The sequence below is a fragment of the Gallinula chloropus genome (assembly GCF_964237585.1).
Source record: "Gallinula chloropus genome assembly, chromosome: 2".
In the NCBI taxonomy this organism is placed as follows: Eukaryota; Metazoa; Chordata; class Aves; order Gruiformes; family Rallidae; genus Gallinula; species Gallinula chloropus.
In genome coordinates, this window is record NC_140086.1 from 73,357,410 (window position 1) to 73,373,957 (window position 16,548).

Consider the following 16,548-nt stretch of genomic DNA (forward strand, 5'->3'; position numbering starts at 1 on the left):
CTTCAAAATAAAAATTTCAAGCATGTGCGACAGATTCATCTTGATACTTCCAGTTTCCTTCTTTTAATCTGACATCAAAATCCCAAAGCTACGCTTTGCTTCCAATAAAAATGCAGTATTGACATGATTTGATTAAAACTTGTTTTTATCATTAATCTATTGCAAATTTGTAAAGTCTCCTATAAAAACAACTGTCAGGAAAAACATTAACTTAATCAACATGTACAAAACAGTTTTGGCTTAATACTTCTAAGCAAGGTTCTTCCACTTTAATTAACTCAAAACATAAACCGGGCCATACAACCAACATTCAGTAATTGCAAATGCCCCCAGCCACAAGGAATTAATGCACAGACTGAGAAATTTCAGAATTAAGAGCACTTCATGTAAATAACTTTTGATCATTCCTGTGTTCTTGGAGACAAGTTTAACAAGATATAGGGATTCTTTTTAACTTTTTGTTCCCATTTTGCTTTATTTCCCATTCAGTTCAGTTACAGAAACCTTTCTGAAAACTTCATGTTTAAGTGGGACTAAACAATAAGCATCCAGAAGCATCCAGAAGCATCTGAGTGATAGATGTGACTCACAAGGAAAAAAGGTTCACTGAAGCAATTTCTTTTGGATTACAAAAAATCCTGTGGCTGCTGCTGCATTTGCTAAGGGACTCAGCTGCCTCAGGTACATAGATGCTCAGTCAGATGCAGAGGTTGCTCTCTCTTTATTAGACAGGACCTGGGGACAGAGTGTTGTGGGTTAGGGATTTTATTTAGCTGGAGGGGCTTGTTTGTTTTATGGGGGGTGGGGCCATCTCTTCTCTCCATGATAGCAAACCATAGGGGGGGGAAATCAAATAAAAATAGAAAATGTTATTATTTCATTAGAGTACAACAGAAGTGTTAAGATGTTTCTGGTAGTTAGGTGTTGCCTAAATTTATCTGCATAATCATAGAATCACTAGGTTGGAAAAGACCTTTGAGATTATTGAGTCTAACCATACCTGTCCTCTACTAAACCATATCCCATCTCCTCATCTTTTAAATGATTTGCTCTAAGCAGTACTTGAGACCTGAGAAAAGGAAAGATAAGCAATAAGAAAGAATCACTATATTCTGTCAGTTCAGAAATGTTGACCTCCAAGCTGCCAAGCTGTATTTTAAGGCTTTCCTTTAAAAGTACAACAAAGTTGTACTCTCTCCCCCTATCTTTATTTAGAGTCTGGAGGATTTATTGCCCTAGGTTTCCTTTCCACTGACACTATAAATATTAGCACGCTTTCTCATATGGACCACACACTAAGTGCTCTTTTTCTCTCCCTTTTTTGCCATAGTCGATGTTGTTGGAGAACCTGGAAATTCTGGCAATATCTGCCAGGATTATTATGGACTGGACAACTCAAAGTGTTAGTTTTGGTCATCTTTGTTTAACTTAGCTCTTTCCTTTTCTTGATAAATGGAACAAAAATGTAACACTCAAATCTATGGAACAGAATGCATTTCAGTTTAATCTAAATAACCGTACTGTCTTTATCAACTACTGCTTAAAATAAAACTAAGTATGTGATTAGTTTAACTCTTTCTGAGTTTAAACCACGCTTATTGTGGGTTTTGACTGACATCTATAATCTGTAATTTATCTCAGGGAGCTAGTTTTTCCATATTTACACACATGCTTATGCATGTACTTCTAGGCAAATTTTCTGCCCTCCTCCATTTCAGAAAGTTTTATTCTAAAATAAAAAACCCCAAACTGAGAGTAAAAACTAAACAGGAGGAGTTGACAGTTTGCATGAGTGAAGAGAAGGCTAAGACCACTCTTTCTTAAAAGTAGCAAATGATAAAAAGTATGCTACAGAGAAAAGTATAGAATTATAGAATAAAATAAATTATGCATACCATTTTGTCTTTGTTTTTAATCATGTAAGAATAAGAACACTTTGGCAAGAGAGGAGGAGTGGCTTTTGTATCATCCACTAGTATGAATCACCACTGAGTCCAAGTCAGTTCCTGCAGGAGGATGTAGGCAGATTGTCCTGTCATACAGATTGCCCTTCTTGGAACAAGTTTTGGGAAACAACAATAAGATCAAGGCATTGTGCTGCACTGGTGACTATAGTCTGAAATGAAAGCTGAGTAGCTCAGAACCTATTTCAATGCATTAGTCTTGGCAAACGTGGACAAACTTGCAGCATTTGAATATACTGAAGTTAACAGATTTTGTGCTGCTTCGGGATTGTGATCAGATAGAAGATTTCAGGATGCTGTTTTACTGGATTGTATGCTTGGATCTGGATTTATTTTTATACACACAACTGCCGGAAACATCAAAGTTGATGACTGAGTTCGATGGCATGATCCAGTCCCTGACATTTCTGTACACTAGCCCTTTTTAAATAAATTACAATTTCATTACTACTTCTTTACAAAGCTATTATATAAAAATGTCAGATTATTTTATTGTCATATTTATATATATGCATATGATTGAATAGCACTAGATTTCGTGATGTTTACATTCTTCAGAAATCATTTATACATATTGGTCATTAAAATCCTTAGAGAATGAAGGAAGAAATAATGCAAAACTGTGAATTTAAAAAGGATTTAAATTTATTTTTACAGATATATACTATATTTCAGTTAAGGTTATTAAGATTAATAGCCAACTTCTTTGTTTTCTTAATTGTCTCAAGTATATTTTGATAGAAGAGTTTTTCCATACATTTATAGGAGAACGTGACGTGTTTATCATGCTGCCCAAACTGGTCTTAATATTTAGTTAATGGCTGTAGCCAGTCAGTCTAAGAAATAAAGATAACTGGTTTCGGTTATTTAGCGTCAAGCTGAAATAACTTCACTTTAGTTAGTTTTCAGATGGGAAGTTCTCTATGGACAACATTATGTTCTGTATCTTGAAACTATCCTCCACATTCTCTTCTTTTTGGTATGCCTGAATAACACTGATGCCATCTGGCAGATGTTTGCTCTACTGTTTGGTCCCTAATGGAATGGGCAAGAGAAAGATGGTAAGAGACTCCATGTTCTCCATGCTCTATTTGAGCCAGCTGTTCTACCCTAGAGGGCTCCTTTCCCTTTGTCAGGCCAACTGCTGGAGGGTCTCGGTTGTTTTCACTGTCTGCCTGAACCCTTTGTTTTTCCCCCCAAAATGCCACATCTCTTGAGAATACAGGTCTCTCTGTGGAGGAAGGGATTTATCACTTCAAGAGTTTGATTTCTCAACTACTTGGTGTTAGATGTGTTTGTACTGGGTTAGTTACCTCTTGGGACAGTGAATCACAGAATAGTCACATAGTTCCCATGAGGTAATCATCTTGAATTTTTCAAAATGAGGCTATTATTGAGGGTTGTTAGGCATTGGAACAGGCCACCCAAGGAAGTGGTGGAGTCTCCATCACCTGAGGTGTTTAAAAGATGGTTAGATGTGGTGCTGAGGAACAGGATTTAGTAGTGGATGGCAGGTTAGGGTGATGGTTGGACCTGATGATATAAAGGATTCATTCCAACGCAGACAACTCTATGATTCTCTACATTAAAAAAAATATTATTGCTGATGCTGAAATACCTAACAGCAAGCAGAAGATTTCCTGTTTCCTGAATTGTCTACTAGCCTGTTTCTGCACATTCTGCAAATTTCTGCGAACAGAAAAATTGTGACCTTGGCTTGCATCTTCCTAGAGTTCTACCAGTAGCTTGTAAGTACTAGTCTCATGGCTAGGACTTCAACCATGGGTTAATAGCAAAAAAAAGAAAAGGTGAATTACAAAAAAATATATAGGAAAATAAGAAGGCTTACATGAGAAAAGGGTCCAGCGAAGGTAAAGTAAAAGAGGAGGATGATATAAAAAGGAAAAGGTTCTGAAGAGAAGCTGGAAGGTCAGGGTTGTCAAAGAAGCAAGCTTGTAGACGCTTGGCACTGAAGTGAAAGTGGAATGTTACATCACTTGTTCCTGTGTACAGCCAGATCAGCTGAAAGGTTTTCACCACTGGCTCCTTCGGGTGCCACAGATTTCCAATAGCTCATGCAAACTACACACCTAAAAAAGAATTTCTGATGCTTCAACCCCCATGAAGTTTTGCCTTGGTGGAAATGTACTAGTGTTGGTGTCTCAGAGTTGTTTTCCGGTGAAGGGAAGTTATGAACTCAACTGCATGAAGTAAAATTGCTGAGACCTGAAGCAGTATGAAACCATTAGAAATTGTTTGGATTCATATCAAAGGAGTCAGACTGCTGATATAGATATGCAGACTGATTCTCTTGGGATGGAAGCACAGAATATGTTAATTGCAGAGGATACTGTTGTAGTTCTGCCAGATTCTGAGGAGACACAGTTTCAAGCCCAAACTCTGGAAATGTGGTTATGCTACGTGTACTGTCTCATTTAGTTACCTTTGCAAAAACTGTTGGCATACCTCTTAGTCAAGAATAAATCAGGAGACTCAGAAATAGAGGAATTGAACAGGCATCAAGTTTAGTGTCTTTGATTATCAACAACTTATCTAGATGAGAAATACATTCAGAATTTTGCTTGGAGACTTAAGAAGAAAATCCCACTTCCTCTATTCGAAATTGAATTAAGTGAACTCTGAGCATAGGATGTAGCAGTATTAGGAAAAAAATACTGATAGTTACAAGTCCTTTCTGATGCCTATCACGTACAGCTGATTATATGATTCAGGACTACTGTTCAGTTTGAAGATCTGATGGGGAGAAAAACTAAAATCTCAAATGTATATGACATGTTTAGTGTGGCTAAAATACTACTTCTCAGATCTGATTAATGTTCAGTGTGTGGAATTGTTGCCACCTGGAACATCTTTTCAACTGGGTAACTTGTGGGGGTGATGAAAAAAAAATCAGAATCACTCCTCGACAAGAAATGACTTATCTTAAAGTTTGAACTGTGAAATATGATTTTAAATTAAGTCATCTTAGTCCTTCTGTAAAAAATGAATCAGTCATTTCCTTGCAACAATCAAGATTGAACTAATACTCCTGCAAATATTACAATCCAGGTGAAATATTTTGCCATATTCTGAACATGACTTGTGCTAAGACTAGCTTTGCAGCTGGGTAAGCATTTAGGGATGCTTTGATCTAAACAAGAGCCTGCAGTAGTTTCATTTGATGACATCCACATAAAACTGCTTGTAAATTTGAATTAGTTCTAGACTTGACTGAAACTTCTAATTTCTATTTCTCAAGCAACATTTTTAGTGTGAAATTTATGCTTATGAAGCAGAACTTTTTTATAAATGCTATACATCATGGAATTTGCAAATTGACTCAGGAAAATACTTGGCATCTTGTGGGAAGATTTCACAGTTTGTTTTCACAACACCTTCATAATGTGCTTATTGAAGCTTTCTTGAGATGCAGGGACTGTAAAAATGAAGAAAAAATCATCCTCCTAGAGGCATTCCTCTTGACCTTTTTATTTTCTTTCTGATAAGGTCCTATATTTTACGGTGAATACTTTAGTTAGTGTAACTGACTGTTTGCTAGCAACTTTAATCTGCTAAGTGACAACCACAACTGAGGTCAGCTGCAGGATTTTGTTTCTTTTGCCTTAGAGAGAAGAGATTTTTTTTTCATTAGTTTTTAATGCAATCCTTTACTGAATATAATACAATGTTTTATAGCTATGCCTCCTTCTCTTCTTTTGACCAATTCAAAAATGCAATGTGACAGTATCATTACTAGATTTCCAATATTTCTGTCAGTCTTTAGCTGTTACAATTATTTCCTTTTCATCACTTGGATCATTGCTTCCACCACTGATAAGAACAAATAGGGCTTTCTTGAAATGGACTGTAGCTCTAGTAGTGCAATTGACAAAACATTTTGTCCAGATGCAGAATTATTGGCAATATTGCTGTCCAAGATCATGGCTTTGTGAAGTGATCAAGTACCTGCAAATGGAAAATTGTTTTTTACAAAGAAAACAGAAAGCAATACATCAGTCTCAACAACTGTCCTTCGTGAAATGTGTTTTATTCTCCTAGAAATACATGGGTGTGCAGTATGAGAGCATTGTCATTCAGTTAGAAGTAAAGCATCACTTCTATGAATGGTGGCAACTGCTACAGAACTCTGAAACCTTTTATGTTTCACCATGGACAGTTCAGGAAAGTGTTTAATCTGTTCACTTCCCTGAATGCTTTGTCAGTGTTGCTGCTGGTCTTTCCACCACATCATGAAGGTCACGGATTTCTCAAGCTTATCCTACGACCAAGTTTATTTGCTCCATGTGGTTGACCCATACTTTGTGCAGTTACTTAAAAGTACTTTTAACTTGCTATGTCAGAATAACACTTGTATAAGACAAACCTAATTGGTCATTAGAGCTAAGTTGTGGTGAGTGTTGCTAATGGTGGCATCTCCTGCTCAGAACAAAAACGTGTAAGATGTAGCAGGACACTGAAGTGTCTACACTAGCGGTATGTTAACAGCAATTGAAGCAAAACATGGTGTGAAAACAGTTTCTGGTGTGCTATTTATGCCTTTTTAAAGGTTGGGACAGCATTGGTTTAGTTTTGAAAGTTGCCTGACCACATCTTTTCTGCATAATATGTTACTATTTTCCTGATCATACCTTAAGAAATTCCCACAGTTCTATGCTCACACAAACCTGGACCACCTTCTTATTTTCCTGGCCCTTCATAAACATAAAAGTATACCAATGACCAGTTCTACTGTCACAGCTCATCCTTTCCTTTGCTTATACTTTACTGAGATCATGAATCCTACAGACTAGTTTGCATTGTAATCAAGGGAAATCATGGAAGGCAATGTACTGGAGGAAAAGCTAGGTTGAAACAAGCTTAATTATTAAAGAATTCAGGCTGTGTCCCCTCTAGCAAATTAAGCATGACTAGTAACATTTCTTAGCAAAAGAACATGAATTTTCTAGTAAGTTATGTCACTGGCAAGACTTATTTCAGTCCAGCTGGTACTTTCCCCTTAAAATTCTCAGGCCTGGTTCACCTTTCAGAGAATACCTCCGTTTACTAATATAGATAAAACTATGCCACTGTTGGACTTTGAGACTGTTGCTACTCTATGTGGCCTCCAACCTTTGTGTCTGCCATGCCATGCTTGAAGCCTCACCAGATGCAGGAATTATCCTATATACCTATTTCTTATTAGGAGATAGCAAAGCTGCCCTTTCACTTTTTTTGTCATGGAGGATGGTAGTAGACACAGTGGACTGTGAATTAAGAGCTCCATACAGCTTATTTTGCTATCTATGATAGTAGAGTTCAGCCTATGGAAGTGATAAAGGTGCCCAGCTCGATCACTCAGTGCAGAGAATAGGTGAAAAAGCTAATGTTGAATGCAAGGCTCTACAAGTATGGCTACACTGTGATGGCTTGTAATGGGTCCTTCTGATTTTGCTTTGTGTGTTGATATGGTTAAGATTGACTAATCATGAATGGAGAACTAGGAGACGGTATGTAAATCTCCACCTCATGTCTTGTGGACTTTCTCACATATCATTGTCTCGTTAGAGTTAGGGGTAGCAATTAGTGCAGTCCTCTTTGTCAGGATAAGCTCCCTGGGGGCTGAGATGTGACTGCTGGTAGCCAGTACTAGCGATTCTTCTTCATGGTCATTTCAAAGCATTGCCATCACTGTGTGGCTTTTGGTGATATGGCCCATACACAAGTGTGTGGCATTGCTGGTGGACTTGAAAGACCTTCGAACTAGGACTTCCCCATCACTTCCTTCTGAAAAAATTCAGGTTGTATTATTAAAACAGGATATGCAGGTAAGCTCAAGGCTGGCAGTAGATACTTCAAGGTAGATATTTCTGTGAGAAAAAAAGCTTAGGTCTCATCCAGGTTGCTACTACAACTCCAGAAAAAGGGACACCTGACCTCAAGAATAGAAGCAGCACCACACATATACTTGTCAGCTTCAGTGCAAAGTGCTGACGTACAGTTAAAGTGTCTGTTAGGGTACATGCTAGGATGACCAATGCTGATATGTGGCTATACTAATAAATCAACAGAATAAGAAACTGGAGACATGAGAAACATTAGAGATAACAAATTAGCTGAATTGCTGACCAATGCAGAAAATAGTTGGACAACCATATAGAAAATATCAAATAATGTCAGCAAAACCATGGGCAATGGAGAAAGATTAAACAGCTGTGGTATGTTAATTTGGAAGAAGAAAAGGTCATATTTGACTAGTACTGTTTGGGGATATCTTTTGAGCAACTGATGAAGAAAACAAAACAACATAAAGAATTGTTTCTTTGGCTACAGAATTATGCCTGTTATAGTCACAGTAGAGCAACACGTTTCCTTTAATGATGATGTAAGAATGGTCAGGTGGGAAAGACTGAACCGATGAATAGTACCCTTCATATCAAAATGATGTGAAAGCAGTTACTTTTCTCAAGGAATCAGAGGAATGATTACCAGAGGTTGATATCAATAACATTTTGTGTGTGTATACTGATTTAATCTTGTTATGTGGTCAAAAGCATTTTTATTGTTTTTTCCATTAAATATGATGTTTGGTCTATTCAGAGTTGCCTAAAGGGGTGCAGGGCAAAGCAAGGCAGCTGGGCAGTGGGATCCCTTGCTTTTTCAAGAATAAAGAGATTTCCTACTCATTACATGATGATACTGCTTAATGAAGTAAATGGCTCTAATTTTAGCTTTCCGCTCTGACATCTGTGCATTTCTGAGTCAGACAACAGGACCATGAGCTTCCTGATTCCTGTGACAGTCCTGATTAAAAAAGATTCAAATGTCATTGAGTAAGGATGCTATCTGTAGGGGAAAGGGGGTTGGTGTTTAAATTTTGAGCTTCATTGTACTTTCTTGTACTGAAATTAGACACTGGACCATCAGTTGTGCTTTGGTATATGTTTGCTTAAAACATGTATGGTACATAAAGGGACACTGAGTTTAATCTTATGTGATCATATGCAACAGTACATATCCTCTAAAGATACCTTGATAGAAGACCATTCTTTTCCAGAGGAAAGGAAAATAAGCCAAAGGAATCTGAGAAGTGTAAGAAGTGTGAAGTTTCTTTTGCAGCACAAACAATGGGTACCCTTCCAAATACAGTAATTATTCTCTTCCATAAAGATGCCTCTGCCCTTTTGCTGAATTTGACCTTTGGCTATATTAATTTTAAAAGTGGCTACAAGGTTGTTGTCACATTTGATTTCGTGGAATACATTACAATGTTCTGCATTCTACACGTACCATGACTTTGCAGTTTTATTTTTTGGGTATTTTCCCCCATGAAACTGATACAGCAGGAAGTATATACAATTTACCATTCCAGATGAAATAGTTGCTTTTGCTCAAGCTGAAAATAAAAACCAAAGCTGCTTTTAGGTAAGCTGGGAAAATTCCCTCAAGTACTTTGCATCTGCTAATACAATGTTGCAAAAGATGTTTGGAGATTCATGGTAATTATTTCCAGCATTCTGCAGAAATTCATTTTCCTCATGCTGCTGCTGCTCTTCATGGAATAAATTCAGCCTGAACATATGTGCCATTTTTAAAAGTGAATGTTTCACTTTAGGATATTTATGCATGGACCAGCAATTAAAGCTGTGATCCTTATCTGTTATTGGGTCGATCTGATTGTTAGTGGTTAATCTGAGTGATAAATATTGCCACCTCATTTTACTGAATGTTTCTTTAAAAAGAACAAATAAGGTGTCTTTTCTCCCATTCTTTTAGTTATGGGGATGTGAAATGTGCTATTATTTCCCATTAAAGTGGAGGACATTCCTACTTCAAATTTATAAACAAGATCAGTGTCTTTCTATAAAAGGGACCTTTTTCTTTAAAGCTTTAAACACCCTGCTTTGGATACTCTGTTTCAAATGTCCAGAGCTAATTTTTAAACTGCTGTTTTCTCCTTATTATTTATTCAGTTCGCATATTTTTTTCCCCTTTGATCTCTGTCCTTTTACATGCTGCTGCTAGAGCCATATTTAGCAAAAATCTAGAACTCCTATTAATTTCAGTGGGACTCCCTCACACCAGGACTTCATCATGATCAAAGCTGTCAGTGTAATCTGTAGTATGTTATTTTCTGCTTTATAATATAAGATGGAATTGAAGAATATTGAATACACATATCAAATATCGAGTATCTGCAGCAGTGTGTGTGGCACTGAAACAAACATATTTTCTATCACCAAACATGCATAATCTGTTTTAGAATTTTACCCATTTTGGTTTACACTGATTATTTCAGACTCTTGCAGAGTAAGCAAAAGAACAGGCCAAAAGAGAAATGCTGTAAAATGAATGAGAAACCTCAATTCTGAATGTTTTTTCTTAAAGTGCAGCATTTCCACATGAAAGTGTACAAAATAACTTTTATTTATGTGTGCCTTACATCCTTTATATGTACTTTGTTGTAAAACATGTATGGAAAGATTTGTTGAACAGATTATGCAAAATGACTGTTGAATAAAAGAAGCAGCACTTGTTCCACATTAAAGGCAAACAACATCACAAACTTTATTGTGCAAGGCTTTTCTTACATTATTCTGACAAGAAAGTTTGCATGGATAACTTCACTTTGTGTTGCATCTGATGGTATGAATTTGAAGAAAAATGTTGTTCAAGTCAGAAAACTAATGTGACAGACCTAACATCAAAATAATTATCTCATCGTTGTCTGAAAAGGGGTTAGATCATGATGATATTATGCTCTCGTAAGCCTATTTGTAGAGGCACATAGTGCTAACATATAGTGGCATTTCAAGAGCAAAGGAAGTAATTTTTTATGTAACAGAATAATCACTGAGTGGTTGCTGAGAACCTTTATAAAATGGAAACTTCAGAAGCTAGATTCCTTGATTTACTTGCTGACACAGACAATATGGTTATCTATCTTTCATGTGCTCACTAATTTTGTAACTTTTTGTTACTAAGATAAATGGCAAGTACCATTATTTGCAGGTATCCTGATATAAGAGAAATACAGTTTTATCTCTGAAAAAAGGTGAATATACTTTACTTAGGAGAAAGAATAATCTTTTTTTTTTTCCAGTGCAGATACACTTTCACCGCTTCCTGTGGTGCTTTTTGTCTGCATTAACCTATCTCTGTCAAGGCAGAACATCTGATTAAGACTTTTAAAATAGAGCTATGCTATCTACATCTTCACCTCTCTTTCTGTCTTTCTCTAACACTGCTTTTGTCACTACCCACTTGAATTCCCTCTAGGTCTCTAGGTCCTCTTGTTGGATTGCTTCCAGTGCTGTTGCTACAGCCCAAACAGCTTATGTGGTGACACACTTCAAAATATGCTATACTTATGGTGGCTCCTATAACCAGCTGAATTCCCTGATAGTGGTGGGTGTTCCAGAGATTTTATTCCCTCAGATGAGCAATGGCCATGACCAGTTCAGGAGAACTAGGTAGCTCCATGCAGGTAGCAGTTTCTTTTCCCAGAAATTCAGGTTCTATCATGCCACAACCTTTCAATATCTTAATTTCCCAATACTGGTCTCACTGGCTAACATTTATTTTTGCAGGTAAGGACAGTTTCAAGGACAAGGTACTTCTCTGCAGGAAGAGTATGCATCGTTTTAGGAAACAAGACGTTGTGATTCATGACTCATGCAAATCTTCTATTCTTATTTCACACGCAGGCACTCTGCAATCTGTCATTCATGCTGAGATGTGTGATCACAGTCCACAGGTGTATGGGTGAAGTTTTCCCAACTTGACTCAGATTTCACTGTCTTCCTTTTCTGTGTGGTACTTTGTCTCATTCATAAGTGAGTTTCTCCTGCCTCTCAGTTCTTTGCATTGTGCTCTGCTTTGGTTAACATCAGGCAGGAAATTCAAAAACTGCTGCACTCAGGAAATACAGGTTTTAGTCGCCATTTGTTTTACCTATATGGCAAGGAAACGGGTTACAGGTGTATGCAAGCCAGCAGGTAGATACCCCCCCTCTAGAGAGATCCTCAGATAACTTGTCAAAAATCATCATATTAGTATCCATCCTGGTATCAAGGGCAAAAATAATAACAGTAGGAAAACTGTCCTTACCTGAACTAGCTCAGTTAGTGTTCTGAACAACTCCTCCCAAGGATGGGTGGATTTCTTTTCTCATCTCTTACATAATACCAGTCTTACTTGAGAGCTAATAAGAACTGTAATAAGCAAAAAAGTAATCCTTCTCCTGGTTTCTCTGGGCTTTAGAATTAGCTTGCACCACTGTTTAATAAAAAGTTAGTATCCCTTGACAGAGTGAGTCTTTTAGCTACAGCTTTTACAACCTGTGTTTGACAATCGGTGAGATGCAAGACAGCAGCAATATGTGTCTATCTCTCCAAATATGCTTGTGTATGATTATCAAATATTGTTTGCTACATTTGTAGGCTTTATTGGTTTTGTGAGAAAAAAACCACTTGGAAACACTTGGAATTTGTTGTCTCATTAGGGACTAAGCAATCTTAGTTCTGCAATCCTTTGTGTTGGAAGTCCTGCATGAAAAATAAGGTATGACTGCCTTGCACAAAATGCAATATTGGCTTATTGTTTAAAGACCATAAAGCACTATTTAGATTACTTTTTCCAAATAGTAAGACTAGTTAAACTGCTCATCTTAGCATCTCTGTACACTTTTCAGTAATCAGCTTTTTTCCTACTGTGTAAATTTGTCAGGAAGAAATGTATACTCCTGAGGGCAAAGAGACACGTATTAGCTGTACAACCCACTAGCATATTCAGCACAGGATTCTCTCAGTAAATGCACTTCTTCCGTGGACAGGACTCGTGTCAAAATGAAAAAGCTCATTTCAAATAAGAAATTAAATAAAAGTCATTTATGAGGGTGATAGAAACTATACTTCTAAAATTATAACAGCTAACAGATTGACAGCCATGTTATGGGAATGCTGGGTGTGGTGGCCACTAGAATAAGAATGATACCACTTGTTGACTTAAAAACAAAACTTTTTTTGCTTGGAAGGATGAGTACAGCGTATAATTCCTTTTCTGCAAAAACACATGTGCATGCACAGGGCATTCAGATCAGAGGTTTAATCAGTAGGAGTCCTAGCATATTTGATACTGTCTCCCATGACACCCTGATAGAAAAGCTGAGAAAGGATGGGATAGATGAGAGGATAGTGAGGTGGGTTGAGAACTGGCTGTCAGGCTGAGCTCCAAGTGTGGTGATCAGTGGAGCAGAGTCTGGCTGGAGACCTGTGACTAGCGGTGTTTCCCAGGGGTCGGTGTTGGCTCCCGTCTTGTTTAACACCTTCATTGACGACCTCAATGAGGGAATAGTGCCCACCCTCAGCAAGTACCCCCATGATACAAAGCTGGGAGGAGTGGCTGACACGCAGAAACACTGTGCTGCCATCCAGCGAGACCTGGGCAGGCTGCAGAGCTGGGCAGTAAGACACCAGATGAGGTTTAATAAAAGCAAGTGTGGAGTCTTGCACCTGGGAAGGAATAAGTGCTTGTATCGGTACGGGCTGGGGGTGACCTGTTGGAGAGGAGCTCTGCAGAGAAGGACCTGGGGTCCTGGTAGATGACAGGCTGGCCATGAGACAGCAGTGTGCTCTGGTGGCTAAGAGAGCCAATGGGATCCTGGCGTCAAAGGAAGTGATTCTCCCCCTCTACTCTGCACTGGTCAGGCCCTACAGGAGTACTGTGTCCAGTTCTGGGCTCCCCAGTATAAAAAAGACAGGGATCTCCTGGAGATGAGTCCAGCAGAGTGCCATAAAGATGATTAAAGGCCTGGAGCATCTCCCTATGAGGAAAGGCTGAATGAACTGGAGCTGTTCCGCCTTAAGAAAAGACGGCTAAGAGGGGATCTTATTAATGTCTATAAATATCTCAAGTGTGGGGCACAGGGGGAAATATCCAGCCTCTTTTCAGTGATCTGTGGAGACAGTACAAGGGGCAATGGCTGCAAATTGGAGCACAGGAAGTTCCACACAAACATGCGGAAGAACTTTTACGCAGGTGACAGAGCCCTGGCACAGGCTGCCCAGGGGGGTTGTGGAGTCTCCTTCTCTGGAGAAATTCAAGACTTGTCTCAATGCCTACCTATGTGATATGTACTAGGTAACCTGCTTTAGCAGGTAAGTTGGACCCAATGATCTCTCGAGGTCCCTTCCAACCCCTAAGATTTTGTGATTCTGTGATATCCACAGCCCTTGAAACTTCTAAAGTATTTTCTTGTCCTTAATCATTAAGTGTTGTGAAGAACTGATGGACGTGCTTCTTTGTTTATGTGTGATGCAGTTTTAAGAGGTGCAATTGTAAAAATAATAAAATACTAGTTTCATAAAGAAGTTATCAACAGTATAAATAAGCAATCCTCTCATGTCCCCATAACAATTTTTTTAGCTGAATAATTAATAAACAGAGGTGTCTAGAAAGAAGAATTAATAACTTTATTGTGAATGTTTTTTTGCTTCCAGTTGAACCATGCTCTTTTTTTTAATACGTTTACTGAATGCAGTCTGCTAATTCAGGGTTAAGTACTAATCTGGCAGGAGACACCATGCACATCTTTCAAGTTAAAGCAATACTGACACATTCAGAAAGGCTTCTGTTCACCACAATGTCAACCTCTGGAAGGTGTCAACTTCTGTGGCTATGCCAAGGTTATGTAAAACAGTGGCAAATAATGCTCTTCTGGACTGCAGGGGCAGCGTGGTCCTGTAGGACCATGCTGTCATATGGGCAGCTATAAACAGCTGTGAGCACAAATTTTTCTGAAGTGGAACACTGACATCCAGAGCTCTCTGCCAAGAGCTGATGCTCTCCCCGTGTCATCAGCTCATCACGTTCCAGGCACCTGAGCCAGTCATGAGGACCGCAATAATTATGTTCTGCAGCCTTGTTTTGTGCAGCTACACTTACTTTTGCCAATCATTTGCTAATCACTTTGGGGTGCAGAAACCTACTGCTGGAAAGCTGGCAATTGTGGCATCAGAGGCTGTCAGTCATTTCTCCCTCTTCCAAACGATATCCCTGGGGAGCATTGAGTCACACAAACCTCCAACACACCTCCAGGCATCTGGAGTCATTTACAAATTTTGCATTCTTGTACTCTCAGTTTTCACTAAAGAGCACTCCTGCTCTCTTGTCACACAGAACCTCATAGACCACTGAGGGATATTTACTGATTCCATTGTAGCTTTATTAGCTGATCTCATGACACCCATGTTGTCTGGAAACCCGACAATATGAGGCAGGCTAGAAAGGAAGTCCTGAGAAATGTTGTCTACCCCACGTTGGAGGGATAAGCCCTGGACACCTCAGGTCATATCAGTGGTTCAGCCAAACATTATCTGCTTTGGGATGAGTGGAGGGATAATATGCATTTGGTCATCTCACTGCACAGTCAGGGACTGAGAATGACATTATGTGCTATCGAGTCCAATGATATCAAGGCAATTTCATTCTGCCTTTTCACCCCGTGAGGAAGTGAACTTTCTACCCAGACTGGGCTCATTAAGAATGAGTACTTTAAGCAGCAATTTTTCCTCCCACCATTATCTTCTTCTAGCAGCCACAGCACCTAGGATGCCATAAGCTCCTGATGCATTTCCCTCTTAGAGAAATATAGGATGTTCAATGAAACTCAGCCATTTGTCAAATATGTCCCTTATAGTGGTTTAATATTTCTGGCATCCTTACTCTCAGTATGGCTAGGGCTGCAGCTACACATTTTCTTAGCAAGCAGTTTGCATTTTTTTCCCTTGTGTCTGAGAGAGCACTCAGTGACCTATTGCCACACAGTTTACACATTCATTTATAACCTGCTATTCCCATTTCAAGTCACATCGTGGAAATGAGCACATACTACTTAAACCCTCACGACCATGAGTTAGCAGAACCAGGATAGTGATTAGCTCTTCTAGTGCGTTTTCCCCAGCATTGCTTAAAGCTGGGCTGACAATCTCCTGCTTCCTCTGATCTTTCCATGTGTAGAGATAGGAGCCTCAAACAAAGCAGCAGCATCCTGCTACTTCAGCATGAATCTGCTGTATGTCTATCTTGTCATTCACAACTGAGGACATTCTGGGGTTTCGAATCACTTCACTACTTCTAGGACACTTTGAGAAATTCTCTTTGATAACCAGAAGCCAGGAGAATTTATGTGGCATTATGTCTGCAACCCCATCCAGATTCAGGTCTTCATCTGCTATAGGCTTTCTTCCAGTAGAGGTACAGAAACCCATAACAGTGCAGGTGCTAGGCTGACAAGGACAGATACCTCCCTTCCCATACATTAAGTCTCCCTGCTTTGTGCCATGGGTTAACTCTCTGCCCTTGTCTTCTACCTTCCCCAAATGAAGAAGAAAGACACAGATGACAGCTGCAAGTACCACCTAAGTGGACAGCTGCCTTTTAAAATGATAAAAGAGTATCTGGAACCAGAAATTGCTTCAGCATCTGGGGCACCTGTAATCTGTACTCTGTAATGTGTCAAGCTGGTTCCCTTCAAGTCTTACATTTGTAAAGGGGATCAGACAGCACTCTTTTGACCTAGTGTGGA